Below are 14,485 nucleotides of genomic sequence, written 5' to 3'. Positions count from 1 at the left end.
AAAATCGCCGTGTCCCTGGGCGTGTGACGCCCCTTTGAAAGTTACCGTCCTAGCCCTCGCAGCAGGTTCTGCGCTCCGCCGAGGAGTGGATGTAAGGGAACCACCCCTCCCGCCGGCTGCAGCACCAGAGCCTTAACCTTCCCTGGCAACGCCGTGACGAGACGCTGGCCCCCACTGAGGCTGGGATAACTGAAAGGAGCAGACAAGCTTAGAAGAAAAGAGAAAATGAAAAACCGAACCAGGGGAGAAAGAGAAAAAGGCAGAAGAACGTAATGCGGCTCGTGTGCCCCAGTGCTAACGGGTTTTATATTGATAGAGGTTTTCCCCCCTTACGGGAACGGTGTTGTAATATCTGCCGGACGTGCGCAGGATGGTGAGAGGGCAGGAGGTTATCCTGGAGCCGATGTAGGAATATTCCAGAGCTCTGGGTCATCGGTGTGCCAGGAGGTGTTATCTGCCTTCCTAGGGGGCTCCATCATTGAAGAACAGTGATAAAAAAAAAAAACCGTGGTTCTACCGAGTCGGGGGCTGTGCCAGGTGGCAAGGGAAAGAGACCGGCTGGAGCTGTGATCCTCTCCACCATCACAGAAGGGAGCAGGAGGAGTGGGGCAGGCATTCAGGCTTGAGGAGAGGAAGCAGAGGGTGCAATACAGCCGGGAGGTTTAAAAGATAAAGCATGTCCTTGAGTGGGGCAGAAACTTATCTGGACCGCGGTCGCCGGCGTGACCTGGCGTGCATACCGCGCATTTCCACAGGGTGGCACACCCGGGGGGGGGGGGGGGGGGGGGGGGGCATCAGGCCAGCAGCAACAGGAGCCTAACCCGCCAGCGGCAGAAGGCGGCTTAAAAATGAGAGGCCGATGTTCCCGTGCATGCTTGCGCCCCGCGCCCAGCTTTACCCGTGAGCTCACACAGCTTCCCCTCCCTCCCCCCCTGCAAGCAGGAAGGCCGGTGGGCCATGCTGGAGCTCATCCCAGGCCAGGTGTGTGAACGAGTGACAGCCTGTGTGTGTGTGTGTGTGCCTGTGTGAGAGCTTGTGTGCTTGTGTATCTTGGTGTGCCTGTGAGAGAGCCTGTGTGTGTGTGTGCCTGTGTGAGAGCTTGTGTGCTTGTGTATCTTGGTGTGCCTGTGAGAGAGCTTGTGTGTGTGTGTGCCTGTGTGAGAGCTTGTGTGCTTGTGTATCTTGGTGTGCCTGTGTGAGAGCCTGTGTGTGTGTGTGCCTGTGTGAGAGCTTGTGTGCTTGTGTATCTTGGTGTGCCTGTGTGAGAGCCTGTGTGTGTGTGTGCCTGTGTGAGAGCTTGTGTGCTTGTGTATCTTGGTGTGCCTGTGAGAGAGCCTGTGTGTGTGTGTGCCTGTGTGAGAGCTTGTGTGCTTGTATATCTTGGTGTGCCTGTGAGAGAGCCTGTGTGTGTGTGTGCCTGTGTGAGAGCTTGTGTGCTTGTGTATCTTGGTGTGCCTGTGAGAGAGCCTGTGTGTGTGTGTGCCTGTGTGAGAGCTTGTGTGCTTGTGTATCTTGGTGTGCCTGTGAGAGAGCCTGTGTGTGTGTGTGCCTGTGTGAGAGCTTGTGTGCTTGTGTATCTTGGTGTGCCTGTGAGAGAGCCTGTGTGTGTGTGTGCCTGTGTGAGAGCTTGTGTGCTTGTGTATCTTGGTGTGCCTGTGAGAGAGCCTGTGTGTGTATGTGCCTGTGTGAGAGCTTGTGTGCTTGTGTATCTTGGTGTGCCTGTGTGAGAGCCTGTGTGTGTGTGTGCCTGTGTGAGAGCTTGTGTGCTTGTGTATCTTGGTGTGCCTGTGAGAGAGCCTGTGTGTGTGTGTGCCTGTGTGAGAGCTTGTGTGCTTGTGTATCTTGGTGTGCCTGTGAGAGAGCCTGTGTGTGTGTGTGCCTGTGTGAGAGCTTGTGTGCTTGTGTATCTTGGTGTGCCTGTGAGAGAGCCTGTGTGTGTGTGTGCCTGTGTGAGAGCTTGTGTGCTTGTGTATCTTGGTGTGCCTGTGAGAGAGCCTGTGTGTGTGTGTGCCTGTGTGAGAGCTTGTGTGCTTGTGTATCTTGGTGTGCCTGTGAGAGAGCCTGTGTGTGTGTGTGCCTGTGTGAGAGCTTGTGTGCTTGTGTATCTTGGTGTGCCTGTGAGAGCCTGTGTGTGTGTGTGCCTGTGTGAGAGCTTGTGTGCTTGTGTATCTTGGTGTGCCTGTGAGAGCCTGTGTGTGTGTGCCTGTGTGAGAGCTTGTGTGCTTGTGTATCTTGGTGTGCCTGTGAGAGAGCCTGTGTGTGTGTGTGCCTGTGTGAGAGCTTGTGTGCTTGTGTATCTTGGTGTGCCTGTGTGAGAGCTTGTGTGCGTGTGTGCCTGTGTGAGAGCTTGTGTGCTTGTGTATCTTGGTGTGCCTGTGAGAGAGCCTGTGTGTGTGTGTGTGCCTGTGTGAGAGCTTGTGTATCTTGGTGTGCTTGTGTGAGAGCTTGTGTGCGTGTGTGCCTGTGTGAGAGCTTGTGTGCTTGTGTATCTTGGTGTGCCTGTGTGAGAGCTTGTGTGCGTGTGTGCCTGTGTGAGAGCTTGTGTGCTTGTGTATCTTGGTGTGCCTGTGAGAGCCTGTGTGTCACATAGAGGCTCTCACAGGCATGCACAAATATACACATCGTGGGCTGGATTTTCAAAAGGTTACGCGCATCGGCCCTATTTTAAAAAGGCCCAGCGACGCGCGTAAAGCCCCGGGACGCGTGTAAGTCCCAGGGCTTTACTAAAGGGGCAGGAAGGGGGAGGGGCCGGTGGCAGGGCGAGAGGACTCCGACACAGCGGCCATTGCCGCTGTGTCGAGTGATTGCGCGCCGGCAGTCGGCCGGCGAGCGCAACTTGCTCCTGCCTGGAGGCAGGTGCAAAAGGTAAAATAAAAATTTTGGGGGAGGGTTAGAGTAGGGCTAGGGGGGAAAAGGTTAGGGGAAGGGGTGGGAAGGTCAGGTTAGGGGGAAGGGAACGGGGGAAGGAGGGGCGCGCGTGTTATAAAATCGGGCGTGCGTGTGTGCGCGCCGGGTAGCGCGCACATGTACGCCCGTGCGCAACCTTTTAAAATCTACCCCAATGTATCTGTGAGGGAGAGGGAGCCTATGTAGGTGAGACAGTTATTGTGCAATGTGTGAGAGACACAATAAAATGTGGGCGTCCCTACTTCCCCCAATCCATGACGATCTCAAGGTGACTGGAAATCAAAAGATCCCAGGTATGGACAGCAGGAAATTTTAAAATCTTTATTAGTTTTAATTATTTCTGAGGGCCAGAAGATCAAGAAGTACGAGAACTGAGCTAAACTGCGAGTGAAGGCAAAGCCTAACATCCTTGAAGACGCCCATCCGGTGCTTCCACCCCCCCTGGGCAGAAAGAGATTTCTCTCTCTCTCTGTGCAGAGACTTTAACTTGGCATTTTTGGCCAGTGGAAGGGGTGGTTCTGCCCATCCAGAGGACCTCCTGGGCACTCTGTTTTTCCCAGGCCCTGGAGGGTAGGTTCCCCTGGCCTCGAATCGTACGAACCTGCACAGACCAAGGAGGAGATTGTAATTTGTTGGCCCATCTTCACGCATTTTCAACAGTGAAAACCTTGACACTGGACACTAACTAACTAACAACTAAAACTCTGCATCAACACTGACAAAACTGAATGTATGCTGATTGAAAAAAGCATCTCTGGTGATCATCTAAACCACCCCATTATCATCGACAACACTCCCATCAATCTAAAAGAACACGTCAAAGACCTAGGAATCTGGATAGACCCCCAACTTAACCTTAAAAAACACATCTCCATGAAAACTAAAGAAGGCTTTCACAAACTATCAATCCTCAAACACTTAAAACCCCTACTAAACCTACCAGACTTCAGAACCATCCTCCAATCCCTGATCTTTTCAAGCATTGACTATTGCAACGCCCTCATGATTGGTCTTCCGAAATCTACTCTACACCCCCTTCAAATTCTTCAAAACGCCACTGCGCGAATTCTCACTGGACTCAAAAGATCTGACCATATTTCACCCGTGCTAAAAGAACTTCACTGGCTCCCCATAGCAAAAAGAATCAAATACAAAACTCTTTCAATGATTCACAACTCTATCCACCACATTGACCACAATTGCCTCAACTCCCTTATACAAATTCACCACAATCAACGCAACACGAGATCTACAATAAAGCATGCCTAGAAATCCCTCCACTCACCTCAGCCAAATTAACTACCACCAGAAAAAGATCCTTTTCAATTGCTGGACCTATCCTCTGGAACACTCTTCCTTCCAATTTCAGACTACTAAACAATACCAAAATGTTCAAAAAACTACTCAAAACTTGGCTCTTCAAGCAAGTTTACAAAGACGGAATAGGTTAAACCAATGACTATGAAAATCTCATACATCCCCCTCCTCCACTTGCCCTAACTCCCACTTTCCCCTCCTTTTTCTCTTTTCTCTTTCTCCTCCTCCAAACCCATCCTCCCCTCTTCCCCTCAACTCTTTTCCCCCACCCTTTACTTATCCAATCATCTCTCTTCCCGAGCATCTTAACCTTCATTCCTCTTGATAATATATCTCTAACCCTCCGTCTGTATTGCTCCCATGAGCTATTACTTGTCCCTGTCTATCTACTGATTTAATTATAAATATGATAAAGTATATCTATGCTTTTTAACAGTTCTGACATATTTAGACCTTTAACTTGCCTATATATATATTATATATATTCATTATAACTTTAACTCTGTTTAAACTGTTCACCTGATTTTCAATGTATGTGTTATTATAAATGTAAACCGGAGTGAAGGCCCCTACCAATACTTCGGTATATAAAAGACATATAAATAAAATAAAATAAATAACGCAGCGGCTCCAGTTGTTTTACTGGGCACGTCCAGCACACACTGGGACATTCGAGTACCCCTCTGCCGGGGACAAGAGCAGGGGACACGAGGGCCTTGGGAGTAATCTCTTCCCCTCAATCACCAAAGGATCCAGGCCCTGACAGGAAGAGTCAAAGCTAGCCTGGGCAGGTCCCAGCCCCGAAGAGTAATACGAATACTGTGTCACGGCCTCCCACCCGTGCAGGACCCGCACACCAGGGTGGGCTTACGCACATACCTTGTCCGTTTCTATCTGTTCACTTTTATTTCTGCACAGAGAAAGTACAGTACGTAATATGAAGGAATAATTTAAGCAACTGGCATAATAGAGAGAATGACAGAGCGCTACAAGGCTTCAGATTTCTATGGGCGCACAGAGGAAATTCTTCTGGCCGCATGGGGCTGCCCACAAAGTGCCCGCGGACGAGCAAGAAATTTCCACAGCGATCTGCAGCTTTTTTACCAGCCTTCCCCCTTGTGGACGCTTCTCCTCTGCTGAGTAATACATAACAGATTTTCTCTGGTTGGGGTTTTTTTTTGTTTTTTTTACAGTTTCACCAGCTCTTCAGAAGACTGCATCACGCTTCATGCTTGCTCCGCGGTCCATGTTCACAGATCACGAATGATGTGCGCCAGAGAGAAATACATCCATAAGAGCCTAGGGGCTGCCATGCTGGCAAGGCCCGTCAAGCCCAGCATCCTGCCTCCCACAGTGGCCCAGCCCGGGTCGCAAGGACCTGGCAGTTCTTTGACCCAGGCAGAAAACGGAGCGAAGCCACAGGAAGGATCCCAGCGACCCAGAGAGCCGGCGTCTTTAAGCATTCATTAGTCTGGTAAAGGTGCGAGTCTCGCTTTTAGGTTTTCTGTGAATTAACAGCATGCACACAGATCCTTTTAGTACCCGGTTAGAGGTGCAGAATCCCCGTGGCCTTTACCCCGGCTCACACAGACAGAACACAAACCCTTTTTATTTCTGTTAAAACAAAACAAATCACGCCTGGACTCAGTTCTTTAGCCCCGTGGAGTGGAAAGTGCCGCATGCAGCCATGTGGAAGCCCTGGGTCTGTTTCTGGTCCGGGCTTCTGCTGGCCGAGCCGGCTGGGGGCTAGGAGATATTGTGGAGGAAGCATACACGAGACCTGGGGGAAGAAGGAAGCTAGACCATAGCTCAACGGTGACACCCAGTAGCTGGACTTCGGGTTCATGTTAGCTGGGAGTCCAGGAGGGAGCCAGAGTTTGTGGGCCCTGCCTGAGGATTGTTGCTGTGATGGATGGGCTAAGCTGGGAGGGGGGGGTTATTAAAACTAGGGGAAACAAAACCCCAGGTGATTTTTAATGGAAGCTCATGGCACCAATGGCACAAAAGCGGCCAATTATAATTGAGGTGGAAGCCAATTGGAGCAAGAGAAAATTACATCCCCATTACCCTCGTTATGTGATAGTGATCATCGTGAGATCACTGCAGGGCAAAATTTTATTTATTTAGATTCTTATATTCTGCTTTTTGCAGCACTTCAGAGTGGATGAGCACAGGACTGAAACTCAGGAAGAATAGGTGCATCCAGACAGCGCTTGAAGAAGGATCCAACCGGAACAGGGTTCCAATGTCCGGGAACAGGACTCAGGAACAGATGCAGACACGGATTCAGTCTTAACTCACGGATGGACATCTGGAGGCTGGATCCGCCAGGAAGAGACAAGGTTGGAACTCCCGGAGCCAGGAACTGGAGAAACTGGGACATCCGAAGGCAGGAACTGAAGAAACTGGAACATCCAAAGACAGGAACCGAAGGAGCCTGGAACATCCGAAGACAGGAACCGAAGGAGCCTGGAACATCAGGGCATGGGACAGACAAGGACGCAGGATCCATCGAGAGACCAGGAACACAGAACAAAGACAAGGGAGTTCCCACGAGGCATGGAGGACCTTGAAAGAGTAAAGATGGACCTCAGAGCCTACTGGATGGAGGAACAGGAACGGAGCATCCAGGAGCAGACAGCTCCTTGTGAAGGTGACGAGGATCTGGTGAAAAGCCCTTTTATAGGGTTGAAGAGGCGACGAGGGACTGAAGTCATTTAGTAGGGCCGCGGGCCCTTTAAATATAGAAGAGAGGCACGGCCGTGCACCCATGGAGAGGCCCGATGCAGGAGGAACAGTGGCAGCGTCCTGCCGCGAAGAGGTAGCCGGCAGCGGCACTCCCGCCACAAGAGAGTGGCGGTTGGTGGTGGCATCCGGGCCGCAAGGGAAGGACTAGCGGCGGCACCCTGCCGCGAGACGTGGCAGGAACGTCGGCAGCTCCCTGCCGCAAGGGAGGACAATGTCAGCGGCGGCTCTGCCCGCCGCAGAGAGGGAGACAGCAGCAGCACTCCCGCCGAATGAAGGACGGCGGCAACGGCAGCAGCACTCGGGGCTGCAGGGAGCAGCAGAGTCGGCGGCCTCCAGGCCGCAAGGAGAGGCAGCAGCAGCGGCACTCCCGCCGCGCGACGAAGGGCGATGTCGGCAGCCTCTGGGCCGCGAGGGAGGTGAGAGGCTGCTTGTGACTAGGCCCGCGAGCAGCATCATAACATCAAGATTACGCAGTACAAGAGCCTGAACCATCGTCCGAAAATCATCGACCGATAATGTAACTTTAATGGTCAAATCATCCTCAATTTAAAAAAGGTTATTTTTGCAATACTACTGATTTGAGCCCTTTTAAAAAAGAGTAGAATGTAACACCACTTCTAAATGACATGCTTTATTACTCCACTCTACAGAATGGACTAGACAATTTAAAATCTGCAAGCAGAAGTGGAGAATTTTACCTAACCACAGAATTACTGATTTACTATGGTTTATGACAAGTTCACGCACACCCATCCAATTATTAATGAGCCCAACTATGTAATAGGTCAGCATAGGGAAAATCATCAGCAACTAAGCTAGGTATGTTAAATTGCACTTTAATCGGCATAATATTTAAACAAATACTCAAGAAAGTCCATAGCTTCTGCTAGGGATCGGATGTAAGCATTCAATAATACAGACAATAATGAGGATCCCCTAGAGAAGGGGTACTATGTTGAACTTGTATTGTTAAATCTGTATTGCTGCTGCCACCAGACCAAAAATGACTGAAACCATCGTAACACTGCTCCATCCAAACCCAGCCCACGCAGTTTCATCAACAAATTAGCATGGGGTATGGTGTCAGATGCAGAGGCGATATCCAACTGAGCAAGTTTTCCCTTTATTTACAATCAAATTCCTCGTGTACGTTGTCTAAAAGAGACACTAGCACACGTCTCCGTCCCATGACCTCTGCGGAAACCAAACTGATCCTTACGCAGAATATCGTCTTCCAGAAAATCTTCCAATATTTTGCTAAGAGAGCAAAGATTAGAAACCAGCCGATAATTAGACAAAGTCAAACATGATTCAGAACATTTTTAGAGTGCAGGCTCAGTAATTGCCTGCTTTAATGTAATAGGCACATCACCTGAATAAGAACATAAGAAAATGCCATACTGGGTCAGACCAAGGGCCCATCAAGCCCAGCATCCTGTTTCCAAAAGAGGCCAATCCAAGTCACAAGTACCTGGCAAGTGCCCAAACATTAGATAAATCACAAGCTTATTAATTACCGTCATAGCAGTTTATGGATTTAACCTCTAGGAACTTATCTAAACCTTTTTTTAAACCCAGTTACACTAATTGCCATAACCACATCCTCTGGCAATGAATTCCAGAGCTTAACAGGAATTGATTAACAATACTGATCAAAATGCCATCAGTAGAAGGCATAATGTTCTTCAATAATCCAAAAGGACAATATCTTGACTTACACACTTCCCCTCACACGTATGTTCGTACATACGCGTCCCTTCACATGCACCCATACATGCACTCATACACAGAGCTGAGCACGAGCTCGGGATTTCCACGCAGGCTTTCGGTTTTGGAGTGCATGCGTTTGCACGGTGCGTTACGCCTGCTTTCCCAGCCGCTGAAACCGCTGCGCTGTTGTCCCCGCAACGTGCCCAGTACAACCTGCCAATTTTCAAATCAGGCCTATGTGCATCAGGTCTGCTCTGATAATTCCGGGTGCTTTTCATTCACAGACTTTAGCCCTTCGTGGGCCACTGAAAGTTCTCCTTCATGGCTTCCGTTGTAAATAACTGCGAGTCCCTTGCCTGCCTACGAGGAAGGTCACTTGCGAAACCATGCTTGGCTAGATTGCTTGTAACTCTTCACCCCGCAATGATTAAATCATCTCCGAGTATTTTCAAAATATGGGCTTCAGTGCAGGTGGAGCCCTGGAAGCAGTTTCTCCTGCCTCTCAGGGTCAATCTTCATCAGCATCTTTATGCAAATTTACATTGCTCTTCTCCCACATCCTGAGAGGGACAAGGCTCTATCCACAGTGAATATCCTCTGCACGGGAGGGACCTTTTGTTGGATTTACCTATTTTGATTACTCTAAAAACCTGTTCCACTTGAAAACACTGAAGTTAGCCATTGGAACGGGAGGATCTTTGCCTTGAATTATATCGATACAATAACATTTTGAATCAGAAAGCTGGAAATGAACTCTCTTAATCTGGATTTCAGCAGGGGTTATATTTTTCCATGCAAAACCCAAGGCTTGGAACTGTTCAGCAATAAAGAGAGATTCTGATCATATGGAGGCATTTAAGCAGCAGGGGAGGGAGTAAAGTTGATGCTGAACCACTGTGAAAAACCAACACTTCTGTGCCGCTGATTGGAAGGTAAAGATGCTAATGTGGTTAAATTATGGAGTATGCTGATGTCTGGCACTGGTCCAAGCACTTCAGTAAATATTATTCAGATGAGGACAGATGAGCTTGTGGAGGACATTCGTGTGTCTCATCCTTCAGAATTGACGAGATCCCAGTTCTGAGGTCCTGGCCTTGGCTTGGCTTTCGGTTTATCTTCTTGTGCTCATTGAGGAATTTCCTGGTTGCCAGTGGGCGTTTACCTTCTTCTGGATCCCTACAATTAATTGGTTAATAAAGATAGATTGACATGGGTTGAACTCTTTGGACTGCCATCTTCTTTTGGCTGGGGGTCAGGGGGGTAATAAGGAGCCTTCCCACTGTTATGACCACAGGGCGTAGCCGTCCGCGGCAGGCTCAACTCCCAGCATGTCCCCACTTCCGGTGCTCCACCACCGCCGCATTCCTCCCGGCTCTCTGCACTCCAAGTGGTGGCTGGGACGCCGCCGACCAGCACTCCCATTCTGGGCCTCTCTAGGCGCGCGGGCTATCTGCCCTTCCTTTAAAGGGCCTATGGCGGGAACTCCGGGTTCGTCCCGGGTGATGACATCATTGACTCGGTATATTTAAGCCTCACCTCTAGCCACCACTAACCGACTTGGCAACTGGTTCCATGGTTCCTATTGGTGCCATATTCTCTCCACGAACCGGTTGTTCCTGTCGTCGGATCTCAGCGCTTCTCCTTCCGGGTTCCTCTCTCAGCACCTCCCACTCCGTGGGCTCTGGTTCAGCGCACCCTAACTGGACTCTCTCTGCCAGCGCTTCCTGCTTTGTGGGCCCTGGTTCAGCGCACCCTAACTGGACTCTCTCTGCCAGCGCTTCCCGGTTCTCGGGGCCAGGCTCAGCGCCATTCTACTTGTGAGCTCCAACCGCAGTGCCCGCAGCGCCTGGGAATCCCCACGGTACAGTGGGGATTCCCAGGAGCTACAGAGCCTTCTCTCTTCGGGAGTTGGCTCAGCGCAGGACACCTCCAGACTGTGTCTCGGTGCCCCGCTCCTCGGGGCATCCCTCTGCACTGCCACTAGAGGTCCCTGTCCTTGGCTTGCCGTCTCCCGGGCAGTACCCCTGCACTGCTACCCTCCAGGCACCTGCTTCAGCGGGTCCCCCGCTCTAGCCTTTATCCAGCGGTCTGCAGTTTTTGTCTCTTCATCTCCATCTCCTCATCTCGAGGCCACTCCCACGTGGTCCTGCTCTACTCTCTTCAGAGCTGCAGTGGTCTTGCACTCCCTCTTTCTGTCGTGGCGGCATTGAAGAGAGCGCAAAGCACACGCCAGAAATCACGGACGTGATTTCCCCATCCCAAGCTAACTCCAGCTCTCGCCCTCGGCACTGTAAAAGCGTGTGCGCTTGTACCTGCATGGATGGAAGCAATAATTAGCCCTCATTTTTATGCAGATAAATGCAGGTTTGCCGTATAAAAACTTATGACTATTGCATTCCTAAATACAGTAATGAATCCAGTGTCTGAGAAATGAGTGGCACCCGCTCAGACATGGTTTACACTTGATATCGTGATCACCGACAACTAGTAAACATTCTAAATTAATATTGAGAATTTCTTAATGCATTTCTTTTAATTTTTGGCTGGAATGATATGTAATTTATTAGCCAATAAAATTGCCATTGTAATAATACCATAATTAATCATAATGTAGTAGGGAAAGACTAATACACAAAGTGTCACAGCAAATATATTGCAGGCCTGGCTGAGTTGGTCCATTTATGAGTTTTGATCATCTCGGAGGATCCAGTGCAATAAGATGCGCTCAATACGGCACAGTTCTACCCTCAGTTATGTGGTCATTTTTTGTGTGCAAATTTTAATCCCGCTGCAGCAAGATTTGTGCCCCCAAAAAAGTGCATGCAAAACTGTGTGTAGCACTTAGCGCCCTCACATGGAAAGCCCATGCTAATAAAGGAATTAGCCATTAGCTTCCAAAGCGGAGAGGTGCACAGGCCTAACTCGTGTTTTCTTAGCGCTGTAAATTTCACTCCTGGTCACAGGTGGAGTAACGTTTCTAGCGCTAGTGCAAGTCTACAGGCGGAAGCTAGAGTTCCATGTATTAGCACACCATTAGCTTACTGCATTGGACGCTAACCAAAAAATGTACCTTGTGCTTACGAAACTGAGCACTGTAATTTGGTGCACAGTTTAATGCTTGGTTTATTGCAACGGCCTCTGAGTCAGGAGACACCTGATGCTACTCTGTCTGTCCGGGCTATAGCCGCCTCTGTCCTGATGTGACTTTGGCTAAATCCGAGTTCTGACTCATAAAGATCCCAGCGGTCTTTTCTTGACTTCAGTCCCCATTTTCAATCTCAGCTTGTTAATCAAATCTTCATGTATGGTTTATTGCCAGGAATGAATAAAAACTGTAAAAAGCAATAAATGGGATATGCATTTAGGGAGCTATACACAGTTTGTTATACCATTCAAGAGTATTAGGCTGTGAGACGGAGAGAGAGAATCTGAACAAAATGGGTAAATGGCCATCGAGACTATAGATCAGTGGCTGGTTCACAAGTCTCGTCCTTGAAGACCCCCAAAGAGTAACCAAAATATGCAAATCACCTCGGCTTTTTAGACGAAATATATTAGTATAGTCAGGAATATTTAGCATGGATATTGCTGTCAAGGATCAGATTCTGAGAACTACTGCCAGAGAGAGAGAGAGAGAGATTGCTTTTGTATTGTGTAATTGTTATAATCATCACATTTCTTTTCCAGGTAAGATGAAAAATTAAAATATAACCACAAATTTTGGATTTCTATACATGATAGACAGGGCTGAGGAAACTGGACCAAAATCTAAGGCGTGTCATGCTGATCATTGCCAGGTCATAAAGCATGACATGTGTGGCACAGCGTCCAAGTTATGAAACAGGATCCAAGACACGACCTTGGACGTGGGATGTGATGAATGAAACAAACTGGGTCATGGACTGAGGCATGAACTAAGAATCGTGCAGGAGATCGCACGTTCTCCCAGGACACGGTGCAAGGCAAAATCCAGGGCATGCAATATGATTCAGGATATAAACCAGGCCAGGGACAGGGACTGGGGCCTGAGCCAGTAGAAAGGAGTCGATCCAGGATGCAAACTAAGACACTGCACCCTGAAGTCGTACGATGTAGCTCGCTCCAACCAGGGCACTCGGGAATTAAAAACCTGCAGTCTGATTCCACAGTCCCTTGCACTTTTGTTTTTCCTACGGTGCCATTGTCCAATCCAGAGTACATTTCAATAAATTACAAACTAATTCCAGAAGTACATGTTTCACTGTAAATGATGAGAAAATCAAAATATTGAATAAGGGGTCAGATGGAGCCATTCTGAGTAGCTGATGGAAGGTATAGTCATCCTGTGAACCATATCATATACATCATGGTAAGGAGTTTAAACACGATAGAGATGAGAGAGGGAAAGGATATGAGGTTAGCTGCATAATTCCAAAGCAGTTGGAAAAGGGCAAGCGATTGAATCAGGAAGACCAGCTAGAATAAAATATGCAAATTGTAAATGGGGCAGAATAGGAGTAGGCAGCTTGAGTCAGACACAAGGAAATTGCAGGTTTTTGTGGATCTGAAACAGCAGATATCAAACCCTAGAAGAGGGCCCAGCTGTGAGGCTTGAGAGAAAGGGTAGGATCCAAAGTGACACTGAAATTTCGGGCCAAAGGTGTGATGGGTAGGAGGGGAGGGGGTGAAGCCTGGAGGAAGGACGGGAGTTGAGAGTGAATGTAGAAAAAGAGCACCTTGAATACAGGAAATATGAGGCCATTCACTTAGAAGCAACCATAAGACAAGTACGGAGCTTAGCGGAGATGAAATTCTAGGCACGAGAATGCTACATCCCTAGAATTTAGTATCATCAGCACAACAGTTGGAAGAAATGATTAATAACACTTTAGTAAATGATGGCAGATAAAGACCAAGTGACCCACAGAAGCGTGACTGCGGGTAGGATAGAACTTATTTAAGTCGTTATTTTGTCGTCTACACCTCTTTGGTTCTTTAAAATTCTGGATAAAGGAACATGTAACTTCTCGTAATCCCACTTTTCAAGGCACTCCCACAAATCGTTAAGGGGCCACCTTCAGATGCTGCAGGGGTGGGGGGAAGCCCTAGATTTGGATTCTTTCATGGGGGGACAGCGAAGCTGTAAGACCCAAGGGGATTATGCACACAGAGTGTGCTTCCAAATCAAATAACAAACCCCTCCAATCCTTACTGGTACAGAGAACAGAAAATACCGGTTTCAGAGTGTCACACAGTCCATCAGCTCACATTTATAATTCCCATGCAACCTGAGCAAAAGTAGCAGTAACACTGAGTCGGCCTTTCACTCCCAATGGGGAAAGTTCTCCCATCCAACCGCTTATATCAAGACATAGCTGGTTAGGTTTTAAAATAAACGGGTTACACGTAGCTGGATAACTCCAACAGGAAGTTTATCCCGCTGAATATCCAGAAAATGTTCTCTGGCTAACTGTAGCTGGATAAACTGCCTGCTTGTTGGCTTAGACTAGGATACCTTTCAAAGCAGTTCGTGTGCGCCCACTTACGCGAGCACACAAACACATTTACCACAGTATTTTATAACCTGCGCGTAAGTGATATCCACAGGTTACAAAATACGAGTACACGTGCGTGCAAATATGCTCATGTATTTACAAACCGCGAGCTGCACAAGTTCAGACACTTATCCGGATAAGTATCGGCACTTATTCTGATTTATCCAGCTAAGTAGCCGCACTTAGCTGGTGTGTTGATCGGGGGAAGGATAGACAGGAGGTAACAGCTGATGACACCTGACTCATACGTTAAACCCCAGACACTATGA

The sequence above is a fragment of the Rhinatrema bivittatum genome, chromosome 1 (assembly GCF_901001135.1).
Source record: "Rhinatrema bivittatum chromosome 1, aRhiBiv1.1, whole genome shotgun sequence".
Lineage (NCBI taxonomy): Eukaryota > Metazoa > Chordata > Amphibia > Gymnophiona > Rhinatrematidae > Rhinatrema > Rhinatrema bivittatum.
This window is presented reverse-complemented; position numbering follows the sequence as displayed.